Below are 15,865 nucleotides of genomic sequence, written 5' to 3'. Positions count from 1 at the left end.
GACAGAGTCTTGCTCTGTTGCCCAGGCTACAGCCGTGGCATCAGCCTAACTCACAGCAATCTCAAACTCCGGGGCTCAAACGATGCTCCTGCCTCAGCCTCCCGAGTAGCTGGGACTACAGGCATGCGCCACCATGCTTGGCATTTTTTTCTATTTTTAGTAGAGACAGGGTCTTGCTCTCGCTCAGGCTGGTCTTGAACTCCTGAGCTCAAGCAATCCTCCTGTCTCATCCTCCCAGAGTGTTAGGATTACAGGCATGAGCTACCTCACCCAGCCAAAAGTGCATCTTTTTATTTGTATTTGTCTTACAAAATATATACTGCCTTTCTCATATATTAGTTTTAATTTACAAGATGGAAAATGGTGTTTTGTTATATATTTCATTGTTTTAAAAAATTGTGGTTAAATAACATAAAATGTGTCATCTTAACCATTTTTAAGTATACAGAATTATTCGTTTCTTACTATTTTTACTTAAAACCATGTTTTTAACCGGTACAAGGGTCGACTATAGTCAACAGCCACAGATGAACGCGCACAGCCCAGCGTCGACTTTAGCCGACAACTGTGATATGACTTTTCTAATTTTTCATTTATCAAAATAAAATTGTGAACATTTAAAAATAACGTAATGAAAACATACATGTATATGTTACCTATTCTGATTTACATTATAAGTAAAGCTGCCTGTAAAGTAAAACAAGCTTTCAGTGCTTTAAAGCTTTCCTCATCACGCAAGAGCAAAACGGACTTGTCGTCAATGCACAGCACAAACTATCGTGCGGACTGTGAGTGCCGGCTGTGGGCAAGGTTTTGCGGCCAGTGAGCGCCGTACCCAAGTGGCTAAGAACCATCCATGTTGCTAGCTATGCATCTCGCCTGTTGCAACTAATTTCTGCATGGAGCTCCATGGTAAACACCTTTCCCAGCCAGAGGCACCCAGATAGTTTCCAATTTCTCATGATGAAAAATAACACTGCAATGAGTGTCCTTGTACATTTCCTCTCATGGGTCCATGTGAAAGTTTCTTTGATATATGCACTCAGGAGGGAAATTGTTGGATGCAGTGGATGAATACCCTTAGTTTGACTAACTTGAACAAGAGTGTGCTGCAGAAGGCTGCACAGGCCCCTCAGTAGCAGTGCATGAAAGGTCCCATGGGCCCACAGACCCACCCAGCTTCTAAGTTTTAACTGTATAACAACTATAAAGTGGCATATCATTTTTGTTTGTTTCAGATTATCAGTGAATCTTTTCATATGTTTCATAGTTTTTTGAGTTTCTTGTCTACATTATCTGTTCATGTCCTTCGCTCATTTTTCTATTGGGGTTGTTGAGTTTTTCCTGTTGATTTCCCAGAGTTATTGCATTCTAGATATTAACCCCTTATTGAGTTTAGAAACTGCAAATATCTCTTTCAGTCATTTATTAAGCTTTGTGGAGGAGTCCTCTGATCAGAAATATTCACTCTTTTTAAAAAATTCTTTGATTTTGAAATAATTTAAAACTTATAAAAATTAGTAAGAATAATACAAAGAACTTTTATTTTTTCTGAGCTATTTGAGTATATGTTGCTGACATGATGCCCAATTCTCTTGAATACATAATACCTACAAACAAGGTATGTTCCTATAGAACTTACAATTCATTTTTTTTCATTTTCTTCCTTTTTATTTTTTAGTTTTTATAACTACAATTCAATCATTAAAATCAGGAAATTAACACTGATGCATTACTACCATGCAAACCTCAGGTCCCATTCAAGTTTCACCAACTGACCCAAAATATACTTTATAACAAAACAATTCACACAATACTAATGGAGGGGAATTTCATCAACCTTTAAAGGGCATTTATAAAACAATGACAGCTAACATCATACTCAACGATGAAAGACTGAACAGTTTTCCCTCTGAGATCAGAAACAAGATAAGGATACCCACTTTTGCCACTTCTATTCAACATAGTACTAGAAGTTCTAGCCAGAGAAATTAAGCAAGAAAAAAAAAATAGAAGTCATGCAAATTGCAAAAGATGTATACACACAAAAAACTTGAATGTAGTCAAGTTGCACAATACAAGATCAATACACAAAAATTAGTTATAATTTCTTTTTTTAACTTTCAAATATTTTTCTGGGTTTTTTTTTTTTTTTTGGTTCTTTTTGTATTGTCTTGTCTGAAAAAGATCAGTTAACCAGCAATGAACAATGCACAAAGGAAATGTTGGATTAGGTAATCTCGTTCTTGGTGTGCTCTTGACCAAAGAATGACCAGACACACCAAAGTAAAGTACAAGGTGAAATTTATGGAGGGGGAGTAAGATAGGATTATAGAGCAAGAGCAAGATATAGATAGATAGCTATACACAGCAAGATAGACACACCACAGATAATGACTGGACCCATTGTCATACCAAAAGAGATCTTGGTTATGGTCTTGGTCTTGTTCTATAGTGCCTGGATTGGACCCTACTTGTGTCTCAGACATCATCATGGAACCATTTTGATTAGACAGTTGGGAGTCATATGACCTGAGTCTTACTACACATGTGGATCTCCCATGAGCTTCTCTGAAAGCCAGTTGTTCTAGGTCACTTTCCAGGCTTTATGGTACCTGTGCTGCTTGGCCCATGGTCTAGAGAGTCCTCTGCATTCTTTTGCAGGTGCACTAAGGTTCTGATTGACAGATTCATGGGGTGTTCCCTCCAAGCTCAGGAGGGGCCAGAGGTCCCTAGCTGTCTATCTAACAGAAATTAAGAAAACAATTTCATTTACAATAACATGCAAAAGAATAAAATTCCTAGAAATAAATTTAGCCAAGGAGGTAAAAGATTTGTTCACTGAAAGCCACAAAACATTGCATAAGGCCGGGCGCGGTGGCTCACGCCTGTAATCCTAGCTCTCTGGGAGGCCGAGGCGGGCGGATTGCTCAAGGTCAGGAGTTCAAAACCAGCCTGAGCAAGAGCGAGACCCCGTCTCTACTATAAATAGAAAGAAATTAATTGGCCAACTGATATATATATAAAAAATTAGCCGGGCATGGTGGCTCGTGCCTGTAGTCCCAGCTACTCGGGAGGCTGAGGCAGAAGGATCGCTCGAGCCCAGGAGTTTGAGGTTGCTGTGAGCTAGGCTGACGCCACGGCACTCACTCTAGCCTGGACAACAAAGTGAGACTCTGTCTCAAAAAAAAAAAAAAAAAAAAACATTGCATAAAACAGCTACCTGTTAAAAGTTAAAAGGCAATGACTAGGCAGAGCACAGCGGCTCACACCTGTAATCCTAGCACTTTAGGAGGCTGAAGAGGGAGGATCACTTGAGGCCAAGGGCTTGAGACAAGCATGAGCAACATAGTAAGATCCCATCTCTAAAAAAGTTTTAAAAAATTAGCTGGGTATGGTGGTGCATTCCTGTAGTCCCAGTTACTTGGGGGACTGAGGCAGGAGGATCCCTTGGTTGCAGTGAGCTATGATTGAGCCACTGCATTCCAGCATGGGTGACAGAGTGAGACCCTGTCTCTAAAAAGAAAGAAAATAAAAAGGGGAAAGAAAAGAAAAAGATGATGACTAGAGGACTCATGGATAGCAGAGAAAGAGAAACTGAAGTTGGACAACATGAATCTGCCCAGAAACAGGACTAATTAGGAATGATGGGTAACCACAAAATCACAGTATTGATTATCTTATGAAGTAGAAATCATTATTTAGCTAAAAAGTCCACGCAAAGCATTCTTAGAATTAATTACAAATATTTCAAGTAAATAATGATATATATGAAATTAAAACATAAAATATATTCATAAAACTGAAATATTAGAAATGACCCAATGTCTTTTAAGGGTAATGGTTAATAGATAGAACAAACTTTGAAGAGAACAATGTCAGCAACACAGCCTATTAGCAGCCCCTAGCACCTGTCGCCCTACAAAGACAGCCAGAACAACAAATAACTACGCTTTAACAAAAATAACTGAGGAAGGGTGCTGGAGTGCATCAGAGGAGTAACAGAAACCCTGCTGAGCACAGAAACTCTGGATGGTCTCATAGAGAACAGAAGGAAATGCTGGGGCTCTGCCACCCCACCGCAGCACCCAGCTGGGATCAGCTGGGAGCTAGGAGGAACTTCTCCCTATGGGGAGGAGGTAAGCAAGAGGATCCCAGCAACCCCATTGACAGCTTGTCTGTCAACAGACCTCACCACCAGGGTTCCCTGCAGTCCTCACAGGCACTAAGCCCAGCTGTAGCGGTCTACATAGCCATGCTCCCCTGAGAGAAGGAGCAGGCCACTGTGCCCCACCCGCTGCAGAGAAAGAGCAGGCCACCGTGCCCCACCCTCCTGCTGAGGCAGCAGGATTGCTTGAGCCCAGGAGTTTGAGGTTGCGGTGAGGGAGGCTGACGCCATGGCACTCTAGCCGGGAAAACAGAGCAAGACTGTCTCAAAAGGCAGGCAGAGTGGCTCACACCTGTAATCCTAGCACTCTGGGGGCCAAGGTGGGAGGATTGCTTGAGCTCAGGAGTTTGAGACCAGCCTGAGCAAGAGCAAGACCCCATCTTTACTAAAAATAGAAAGAAATTAATTGGCCAACTAAAAATATATAGAAAAAATTAGCTGGGCATGGTGGTGGCACATGCTTGTAGTCCCAGCTACTCGGGAGGCGTAGGCAGGATCACTTGAGTCCAGGACTTAGAGGTTGCTGTGAACTAGGCTGACCACAGCACTCTAGCCCAGGCAACAGAGCAAGACTCTGCCTCAAACAAAACAAAACAAAACAAAACAAAACAAAAAAACAAAATAAAAAACTACAGAAAACTTAAAAGTACAATGAACATTCTTCACCTAGATTCACCAGTTGTTAGCATTTGCTTTATTTGTTTTGTTCTTCATTTTTTTTTTTTGAGACAGAGTCTCTCTTTGTTGCCCAGGCTGGAGTGAGTGCCGTGGCATCAGCCTAGCTCATAGCAACCTCAAACTCCTGGGCTCAAGCGATCCTACTGCCTCAGCCTCCCGAGTAGTTGGAACTACAGGCATGCACCACCATGCCCGGCTAATTTTTTGTATATATATTTTTAGTTGGTCAATTAATTTCTTTCTATTTTTATTAGAGATGGGGTCTTGCTCAGGCTGGTTTCGAACTCCGGACCTTGAGCAATCCTCCTGCCTCGGCCTCCCAGAGTGGTAGGATTACAGGCTTGAGCCACCACACCCGGCCTATTTTCCCTTTTTAATCTATTTATTATTTTAAAAAGTATTTCAGTGAATCTTTTGGAAATAAGTTGCAGATACTATGGCACTTTACCCTTAAATAATTCAGCACACTTTTCCTTAGGATTAGGATGTCCTCCTACAACTGCACTGCTTTCTTTTATCACATCTAAGAAAACAAAGAATAATGCTCTAATATTATGTAATATCCAGTTCATATTTAAATTTTCCCAATTATACCAAAAATGTTTTTTGTAAATACTTTTCTTTCAAGGTTTGACATTTACATGTGGTACTATGTCTCTTTACTCTCTTTTAAGTTTTGGAACAGTTCTGTGCTTTTAAAAAAGTTTGAAGAGTCTGGGGCAGTCTTCTTACAGAGTGTCCACATTCAGAACTTATTTGATTGTTTCTCCATTTGTGCTAATTAAATATTTTAGCAAAAATACCTGTTGTGTCCTTTTATTTCATAACATCAGAAGGCACAGCATATCAGGTTAACCCACCATTGTGATACCAAGTATGATCACTTGTCCTGTGGACTGAATTGTGTTCTACCCAAATTCATATGTTGAAGCCCTAACTCTCAACATGATGTTGTTCAGAGATGGGGCTTTGGGAGGTAATTAGGTTTAGATGAGGTCGTGACGGTGGGGTTGTCATGAGAGGATTACTGCCCTTATAAGAAGAGAGACCAAAGAACTTGCTTCTTGTGTGTGTGTATGTATGTGTCTGTGTGTGTCTTTGTGTGTGTGATATGAGGACACAGTAAGAAGGTGGCCTTCTACGAGCCAGGAAGAGAGTCTTGACCAGGGGACTGAATCACTGTAACTTCAAACTCCTGGGCTCAAGTTATCCTCCTGCCTCAGTCTCCTAAGCAGCTGGGACTACAGGCACATGCCTCTATTTTTAGCAGAGACAGCGTCTCACTCTTTTTCAGGCTGGTCTCCAACTCCTGAGCTCAGAAGCCTCCAGAATGGGGAAAAATAAATTCCTATTGTTTAAACCACCTACGGCCGGGCATGGCTCACGTGGCTATGGGTGGCTCATGCCTGTAATCCTAGCACTCTGGGAGGCCGAGGTGGGTGGATTGCTCAAGATCAGGAGTTCGAAACCAGCCTGAGCAAGAGCGACACCCTGTCTCTACTATAAATAGAAAGAAATTAATTGGCCAACTAATACATATAGAAAAAATTAGCCCGAACCCAGGAGATTGAGGTTGCTGTGAGTTAGGCTGATGCCACGGCACTCACTCTATCCTGGGGAACAAAGCAAGACTCTGTCTCAAAATAAATAAATAAAATAAAAAATAAACCACCTAGTCTATTGTATTTTGTTAGGGTAGCCCAAGCTGACTGATACAACTTGGTAAAGGTGATGATCAGATATCTCCACTGAACAGGTGTATCTCCTTGTAATCATTAAGTCATCTGTGGGGTAATACTCTGAGACAATGCAAATATCTTGTTCCCTATTAACCTTTCACTTAATGATTTTAGCATTAATTAATGGCCCTTGCCTGAATCTGTGTTTACACTGGAGTTGTAAAATGGCAATATTCCTAATTCTATCATTCCTTTGTATGTACTAGCTGCCATTTTTCCATAGGAGGAGCTTTCCCTTCCCCTTTTCTCTACTCTTTATCTCTTAGTTATTTGTGGTTTCCCTCAAGGCAGACTCTGACACAAGAACCTGGGTGTTGGTAGGTTATACGGGGAGATGATTCCAGGGAGCACAGAGGAAGCAAGGAGAGTGAGACAGAACTAGGAGAAAGGCTGATAAATGGTGTGTCGATGAACACTTTTGCTGTGGGCAACCAGGGCTCATTCTCGCTGGGGTCCCCTCACGAGCCACATGAAATGCCTCAGAATCAATCCCCAGATTCCATCACCCATGAGCTGGCGCCGCCCCCAGGCTTATTAAGCACCCCACCTTCCAACTTTCAAACTGTGTCCCTCAGCAACTTGACAAATTCCTCAGAGAAGGAAACACAGGCGCACTTGACATGGGAACCTGTCAGGGTTCTGGGAACAGCCAACAGCTACAAGAGAATTCAGGTGGGCTGAGGGGCCACAGAGCAAGGCCTCAGCACCATCTGCTTCTCTCTCTCTGCTTTTTTTTTTTTTTGAAACAAGAGTTTCACTGTGTTGCCCAGGCTAGAGTCCCATGGCATCAGCCTAGCTCACAGCAACCTCAAACTCCCGGGCTCAAGAAATCCTGTTGCCTCAGTCTCCTGAGTAGCTGGGACTACAGGCATGCGCCACCATGCCCGGCTAATTATATATATATATATCTTTTAGTTGGTCAATTAATTTCTTTCTATTTTTATTAGAGACAGGGTCTCCCTCAGGCTGGTTTCAAACTCCTGACCTCAAGTGATCTGCCCACCTCAGCCTCCCAGAGAGCTAGGATTACAGGCGTGAGCCACCACGCCCGGCCTCTCTCTGCTTTTAATATCACTATGAACTCATGGAATATAAAGTTTAAAAAAGCAAATGTGCCGGGCATGGTGGCTCACGCCTGTAATCCTAGCTCTCTGGGAGGCTGAGGCGGGCGGATCGCTTGAGGTCAGGAGTTTGAAACCAGCCTGAGCAAGAGCGAGACCCCGTCTCTACTATAAATAGAAAGAAATTAATTGGACAACTAATATATATAGAAAAAATTAGCCGGCCATGGTGGCGCATGCCTGTAGTCCCAGCTACTTGGGAGGCTGAGGCAGCAGGATTGCTTGAGCCCAGGAGATTGAGGTTGCTGTGAGCTAAGCTGACGCCATGGCACTCACTCTAGCCTGGGCAACAAAGCGAGACTCTGGCTCAAAAAAAAAAAAAAAAAAAAAAAAGCAAATGTGTCACAATCTTTTGTCATTATTATTTTTTTTTGATCTTCAAATTGACCTTTCAGACTGGCTCTTTTGTCCTTTTATGTATTTTTTTTGTTTGTTTGTTTTGTTTTTGAGGCAGAGTCTCACTTTGTTGCCCAGGCTAGAGTGAGTGCTGTGGCGTCAGCCTAGCTCACAGCAACCTCAGACTCCTGGGCTCAAGCGATCCTACTGCCTCAGCCTCCCAAGTAGCTGGGACTACAGGCATGTGCCACCATGCCTGGCTAATTTTTTCTATATATTAGTTGTCCAATTAATTTCTTTCTATTTATAGTAGAGACGGGGTCTTCCTCTTGCTCAGGCTGGTTTCGAACTCCTGACCTTGAGCAATCCGCCCACCTCGGCCTCTCAGAGTGCTAGGGTTACAGGCCTGGGCCACTGTGCCCAGACCTGAGTTCTCATTCTTTATAGTGGAAAATGGTATTTAGAAACTATTCTGGGTTGTCATTGCTTCTGGTCCTTTTCAGTGGATAAACTGGGAAATACACTTAAAACAAAAAGCATGAATGAACAATGCCTCCAATTCAAATCCAACATCACAAGGCCTTTCCTCATCTGCCCCACCTGGTCTTAGTATTATTCTCTCCCACAGTGAAAACCCTAGTTCTCAGTATTAATAATTTGCTCCTCCCTGTATCACACTGAAAGGAATTTCAGAGTTGCAACACCAAAGTAATTACCAGCAACAAATCTTCTAAGTAAAAATTTAAAATTTCATTGTAGTTTTTATGTCTTCAAATTGCATTTCACTAAATGTGTAGAGTGAGAAGCCTGTGCTCACAGTTATTTGAATTAATTCCCTTCTCTCTGAGGTTATATTATCTGATATATAGCTAAGTTCATTTGTTTTCTTTTTATTCAACATTGGGGTTTGCTTTTTAAAATTCACACAATGGAGTACAAGATGGCCATTAAAAAAAACAAGGAAGATTGCTCTGTACCAGTGAGGAGTGAAAAATGTAAGCTGCAAAATAGTATATGTAGTGTGCTGCTTTTTTTTTTTTTTTTTTTTGAGACAGTCTCACTTTGTTGCTTAGAGTGAGTACCATGACTTCAGCCTAGCTCACAGCAACCTCAATCTCCTGGGCTCAAGCAATCCTTCTGCCTCAGCCTCCTGAGTAGCTGGGACTACAGGCATGCACCACCATGCCCGGCTAATTTTCTCTCTATATATTTTTAGTTGGTCTATTAATTTCTTTCTATTTTTAGTAGAGATGGGGTCTCGCTCAGGGTGGTTTCGAACTCCTATGCTCTAGCAATCTGCCCACCTTGGCCTCCCAGAGTGCTAGGATTACAGGCGTGACCCACCACGAGCAGCCTAGTATGCTGCTTTCTGTATAAGAAAGGAGAAATACAAATATACACGTGTATCCCCCCCCAAAAGATCACACACATGGCCTGGTATGGTGGCTCATGCCTGTAATCCTAGCATTCTGGGAGGCCAAGGCAGGAGCATCGTTTGAGCTCAGGAGTCTGAGGCCAGCCTGAGGAGGAGCGAGACCCTGTCTCTACTAAAAAAATAGAAAGAGATTAGCTGGACAACTAAAAAAAAAAAAAAATATATATATATATATTAGTCGAGCATGGGACTCCCTGTAGTCCCAGCTACTCGGGAGGCTGAGGCAGAAGGATTGCCTGAGCCCTGGAGTTTGAGGTTGCTGTGAGCTAGGCTGATGCCACAGCACTCTAGCCCAGGCAACAGAGTGAGACTCTGTCTTAAAAAAAAAAAAGAAAAAAATCACACACACACACATACACACACACACACACACACACATGAGAAACAAGAAAGTAATGGAAAAGGTTATTATAGGATTGAGGGATTGGTGGAAATGAAGTTTAGGGGAAAGGAATGGAGCAAAATATCTCTAAACATATCTTTGTATATCATTTTAACTTTTGAGACAGTCTTGCTCTGTGCCATCATCATAGTTCACTGTAACTTCAAACTCCTGGACTCAAGTGATCCTCCTGCCTCAGTCTCACAAGCAGCTGCAACTACAGGAACATGCCTCTGTTTTTAGTAGAGATGGTGTCTCACTCTTTTTCAGGCTGGTCTTCAATTCCTGAGCTCAAGCAATCCTCCTGTGTCGACCTCCCAGAGTGCTAAGGTTATAAGAGAGAGAGCCACCACAACTAGCTGTATCATTTTGACTTTTGAACCATGTAAATGGTTTTATATATTTAAAAAAAAAACATGCACTCTAATGTTTATAGCAGCACAATTCACAATTGCAAAGCTGTGGAAACAACCCAAGTGCCTATCAATTCATGAGTGGATTAATAAAATGTGGTATATGTATACCATGGAATACTACTCAGCTTTAAGAAACAATGGTGATATAGCACCCCTTGTGTATTCCTGGATAGAGCTGGAACCCATTCTACTAAGTGAAGTATTTCAAGAATGGAAAAACCAGCACCACATGTACTCACCAGCAAATTGGTATTAATGGATCAACACCTAAGTGGATATATAGGAGTAACATTTATCGGGTGTTGGGTGGGGGAGGAAGGGATGGGTATATACAACCACAACAAGTAAGATGTGCAATGTTTTGGGGATGGACACGCTTGAAGCTCTTACTCGAGGGGGGAGGGAGGCATGGGCAATATATGTAACCTTAACACTTGTACCCCCATAATACGCTAAAATAAAATAAAAATTTAAAAAATTAAAAAGGATGAAAATGGTATTGAATCACATTTATTGACTTGGGAAGATATTTACATTAAATGAAAATAGAATATACATTATGATCCAATTAAAATATATGCATGTATATATATTTAAAATATGTTTGAAAAGTACATACCAAAATGTTAATGGTGGTAATCTCTGGCTAACAGAATTACCTTATTTTAATTTTTATTCTTTGTATTTTTCTGTATGTAGCCAATTTTCCATAATAAAGATATTACATTTATGATCACAATTTTGATAACATTGTGGTAGGTCAAATAATGCTCCCCCAAGAATATGAATCCCTAGACTCTGTGAATACATTATAATACCTGGTAATGAAGAATGAAGTTTGCAGATGGAATTAAGTTTCCTGATCAGCTCACCTTAAAATATTGAGATTCTCTTTGATTATCTGGATGGGCCCAATGTATTTATAAGAATCCTTTATTTTTATTTTTTTTGAGACAGAGTCTCACTTTGTTGCTCAGGCTAGAGTGAGTGCCATGGCATCAGCCTAGCTCACGGCAACCTCAATCTCCTGGGCTCAAGTGGTCCTATTGCCTCATCCTCCCAAGTAGCTGGAACTACAGGCATGCGCCACCATGCCCGGCTGATGGGGTTTTTTTGTATATATTTTTAGTTGGTCAATTAATTTCTTTCTATTTTTAGTAGAGACGGGGTCTTGCTCGGGCTAGTTTCGAACTCCCGACCTTGAGTGATCCACCTGCCTCAGCCTCCCAGAGTGCTAGGATTACAGGCGTGAGCCACCGCGCGAGCTGGGCCTATAAGTAATCCTTTAAATACAGAGGGAAAAGGCAAAAGATCAGAGTCAGAGAGAGATCTGAAGATGCTCTACTGCTGGCTCTGAAAGTGGAAGAAGGGGCTAGCAACCAACGAATCCAAGTAGCATCCAGAACCTGGAAAAGGCAACAAAATGGATTCTCCCCTAGAGCCTCCAGAAAGAACTCAGTCCTGCCGATACCTCGATATTAGCCACCTGAGATCCATTTCAGATTTCTGACCTCTGGAACTGTAAGAGAACACATTCATATCATTTTAAGATGCTAAGTTTGTGGCTGTTTGTTACAGTACAACAGTAATAGGAAAGTAATACAGACATATACTGGAAGCAGTAAATAGATGCATAGTACTGTGTTTTTGAGATATAAATCACCCTAAGATTTTGGAAGATTTTTAAACAAAATTCAAAACAGCAGGAATTTTTATTCCTTTGTTATTAAGAAAACTCAGGTGCCAAATGATCATACTTCACAAGCCCTCTAATGAATAAAGTTTCTGTTAAACTCTATCTTAAGAAAGCAAGTACAGCAATTTTTAAAAACATTTCCTCAATTTGTATTTCATTATGTTTGGACTTTTGGATCCCGGATTTTGATGTTCTTAATTCTCTGTCCTTCTCCACAGAATTTCCCATAGCAAAGACAATTCAATGTATTTACTATACAAATTAATTTTGCTCCTACACAGATAGACTACATTTCCCAGCTACCCTTTCAGGTAGGTGGGGCCATGTGACTAGTTCTGCCCCGTGGAATTTGGGCAGAAGCGATATATGATCTTGCACACACAAGCCCACTCATCTGTTTTTCTCTTTTCGGTGGTCTTTGAGGACATATGTTGATGGCTACCAGATGAAACCAGCCTGAATGCACCCCTCCCTACTTGTCCCTGCATTGCATTGAGATATGAAAGAGAAGAGAGACTTTTTCCTTTAGTTGGGCTACTGAGATTTGGGGAATTGTTTGTTGTATCAGTTAGCCTACTCTAATCTATATTCTGGTGCTTTGTTAAATTCTTTAAAAATATACCACACACTCACACACAAACTTTGATTTATGACATCTATATTGGTTGAAACTTCATTTAGCTGCTAGTCACTAGAAAACGTTTTTAAACAAGAAAGAGGTTGATTTATTTCATGTGTACATTGGGTTTATTGGGGATTTAAAGATGTCATCAGGGAACCAGGCTCCTTCTACCTTCCTGTTCTGCTTTCTTGCTAATGGGTGCTGCACATGGAATATTTTATACATTCCAAGCCAGAGGGAGGAAAAAGAAGAGCAACAGTAGCTGACTTCCACTTACGTCTCATTAAACCAGAATTGAGTCACATGGTGACACTTAACTACAAGAGCGTCTGGGAACATACTTTATATTAGAGTAAAGCAAGCAAAAAAGGGTTTGGAATGAAGGCTGAGTTAGCCAATCCACTGTATCTGCCATTGCTTAGATTTCAACATATGTAATTAGACAAGAATCTAAAGAGCCAGCAACATTTTTCCAAGTTGTTAAAGTAGTTACAATAAAATCAGCCTATATGTGAAGCAGATGTCAGGTGAGGAAAAAATCTGGTATACTATATTATACTATACAATAAATATCTATGAAAATTATTGTGCCATGTGTCTATAAATCTTACACCAGTCAATATCTATCTCTCTAGCTATGTAGCTATCTGATTCATGCTTCAATTTATAACTACTAATATCTGAAGTCAAGTAGACTTGTTTTCCCCCTCAAGCATGGCAAAATCATACAGTATACACAGATGATCATATGCCCTAGTTTTCCCAGGATAACGCAGTGTAATTATTAATAGCATCTTCTGGCCTGGAGTGGTGGCTCATGCCTGTAATCCTAACACTCTGGGAGGCCGAGGCAGGCGGATCGTTTGAGCTCAGAAGTTCGAGACCAGCCTGAGCAAGAGGGAAACCCTGTCTCTACTAAAAATAGAAAGAAATTAGCTGGACAACTAAAAATATATAGAAAAAATTAGCCGGGCATAGTGGTGCATGTCTATAGTCCCAGCTACCTGGGAGGCTGAGGCAGGAGGATTGCTTGAGCCCAGGAGTTTGAGGTTGCGGTGAGCTAAGCTGATGCCACGGCACTCTAGCCAGGGCAACAAAGTGAGACTCTGTGTCAAAAAAAACAATAGCATCTCCTTTTGTTATCCAGTGTTTTGGTTTAGATTATAAATTACATGGTTTTCCTCCATGTAAAGAACGAGAGCAAATGAACTGGTCTACTTAGAGCTGTTAATCATGACCTGAAAGGGTCCAATAGTCTACATTTCATTTAATGTGAAACCCACTAGGATTCCTCTTGCCCTATTACAAAAGACCAGGAGGCATCCTTCAGTTTAGGCATTCCTTATAGCCATTAAAAAAGTCAACATTTCTGTAAACCTAGAAATTCCAATTCTTCCCTTTGCTTTCCCTCTTGTCATTCAACTTTGATACTAGTTTGCCCCCTTGGTGGCAGTTTCTCTAAGGGGTCTTTGTCCCCTTTACCCTATAAGGTATGAGGCTCCTAAGTTGAACTGATCCACCTCCTCCCCACTGACTAACTAGACAAAAGGGTGAGGCAGTTTTTGCTAGTCAAGAGAGAAACACACACATCCTATGAAAGGTTTTCTTAGAATCTTCTTGTAGGACTGTGAGTGCCTTCACAAATTATATTTGCATTACTAAGATAATCACTCAATTGACTCTTCACAGAACAAAGAATATTGACTTTATCTAATGAAAATTTTAAAAATAAACAAAAAACTCCTGTTATATTAGAGAAACAATAACCCAATCCTTTATCATGTATGTTGTATTTTTTTTTCCATGTGTGGATTGCTTTTTAGCATTGTTTTTTTTTTAAGAGGGGAGGGTTATGCCTGTTTTAATAATTAGGTAGTAAAATCTATGTCTCAGCTTTTGTTTCTTAAGTCTTCATCAAATTTATTTTATATTTTATTTTTTTTCCAGTTCTCTAGGGCAGCAATAGCCAATAGAAATACAATGCCAGCCGCATCTATAATTTTATTTTTTTCCCTCCACCTGTACTTTTTTTTTATTTTAGCATATTACAGGGGTAAAAATGTTTAGGTTATGTATATTGCCTTTGCCCCACCCAAGTCAGAGTTTTTTTTTGTTTTTTGTTTTTTTTTTGAGACAGAGTCTCGCTTGTTGCCCAGGCTAGAGTGAGTGCCATGGCGGCAGCCTAGCTCACAGCAACCTCAAACTCCTGGGCTCAAGCAATCCTTCTGCCTCAGCCTCCTGAGTAGCTGGGACTACAGGCATGCGCCACCATGCCTGGCTAATTTTACATATATATATTAGTTGGCCAATTAGTTTCTTTCTATTTATAGTAGAGACGGGGTCTTGCTCTTGCTCAGGCTGGTTTCGAACTCCTGACCTCCAGCAATCCGCCCGCCTCGGCCTCCCAGAGTGCTAGGATTACAGGCTTGAGCCACCGCGCCCGGCCCAAGTCAGAGTTTTAAGGGTGCCCATCCCCCAGACGGTGCACACCACACCCATTAGGTGTGTATATACCCATCCCCTCCACCCCCTCCCATCTGCCCGACACCTGATTAATGTTATTATTATATGTGCACTTAAGTATTGATCAGTTAATACCAATTAGATAGTGAGTACAGGTGGTGCTTATTTTTCCATTCTTGTGATACTTTACTTAGTAGAATGGGTTCCAGCTCCATCTAGGATAATATAAGAGGTGCTAGATCACCATTGCTTTTTGTGGCTGGGAACTCCCCATGGTATGCATATGGCACATTTTCTTAATCCATTCATGTATTGATGGGCACTTGGGTTGTTTCCACATCTTTGCAATTGTGAATAGTGCTGCTATAAACATTCTAGTGCAGATGTCTTTTTTATAGAATGTCTTTTTTTCTTTTGGGTAGATGCCCAGTAATGGGATTGCGGGATCAAATGGTAGTTCTACTTGTAGCTTTCTGAGGTGTCTCCATATTACTTTCCACAGAGGTTGTATTAGTTTGCAGTCCCACCAGCAATGTATGAGTGTTCCTCTCTCTCCACAGCTCTTCATCAAATTTAAAAAGACATTTTCCTTCTCAAGTTTATAAAAAATGTTTACCCAAACTTTCTTTTGGTATTGTTTCCATTTTTTTTAAATGTTTAAAAACATTTTTAAAATGTTTTTAAATGGAAAAAAATGTTTCCATTTTTTTTTTTAATTAGACAGAGTCTCACTCTGTTGCCCAGGCTAGAGTGCTGTGGCATCAGCCTAGCTCACAGCAACCTCAAAACTCCTGGACTCAAGTGATGCT

The sequence above is a fragment of the Microcebus murinus genome, chromosome 2 (assembly GCF_040939455.1).
Source record: "Microcebus murinus isolate Inina chromosome 2, M.murinus_Inina_mat1.0, whole genome shotgun sequence".
NCBI lineage: Eukaryota > Metazoa > Chordata > Mammalia > Primates > Cheirogaleidae > Microcebus > Microcebus murinus.
Note: the sequence above shows the minus strand (reverse complement) of the source record.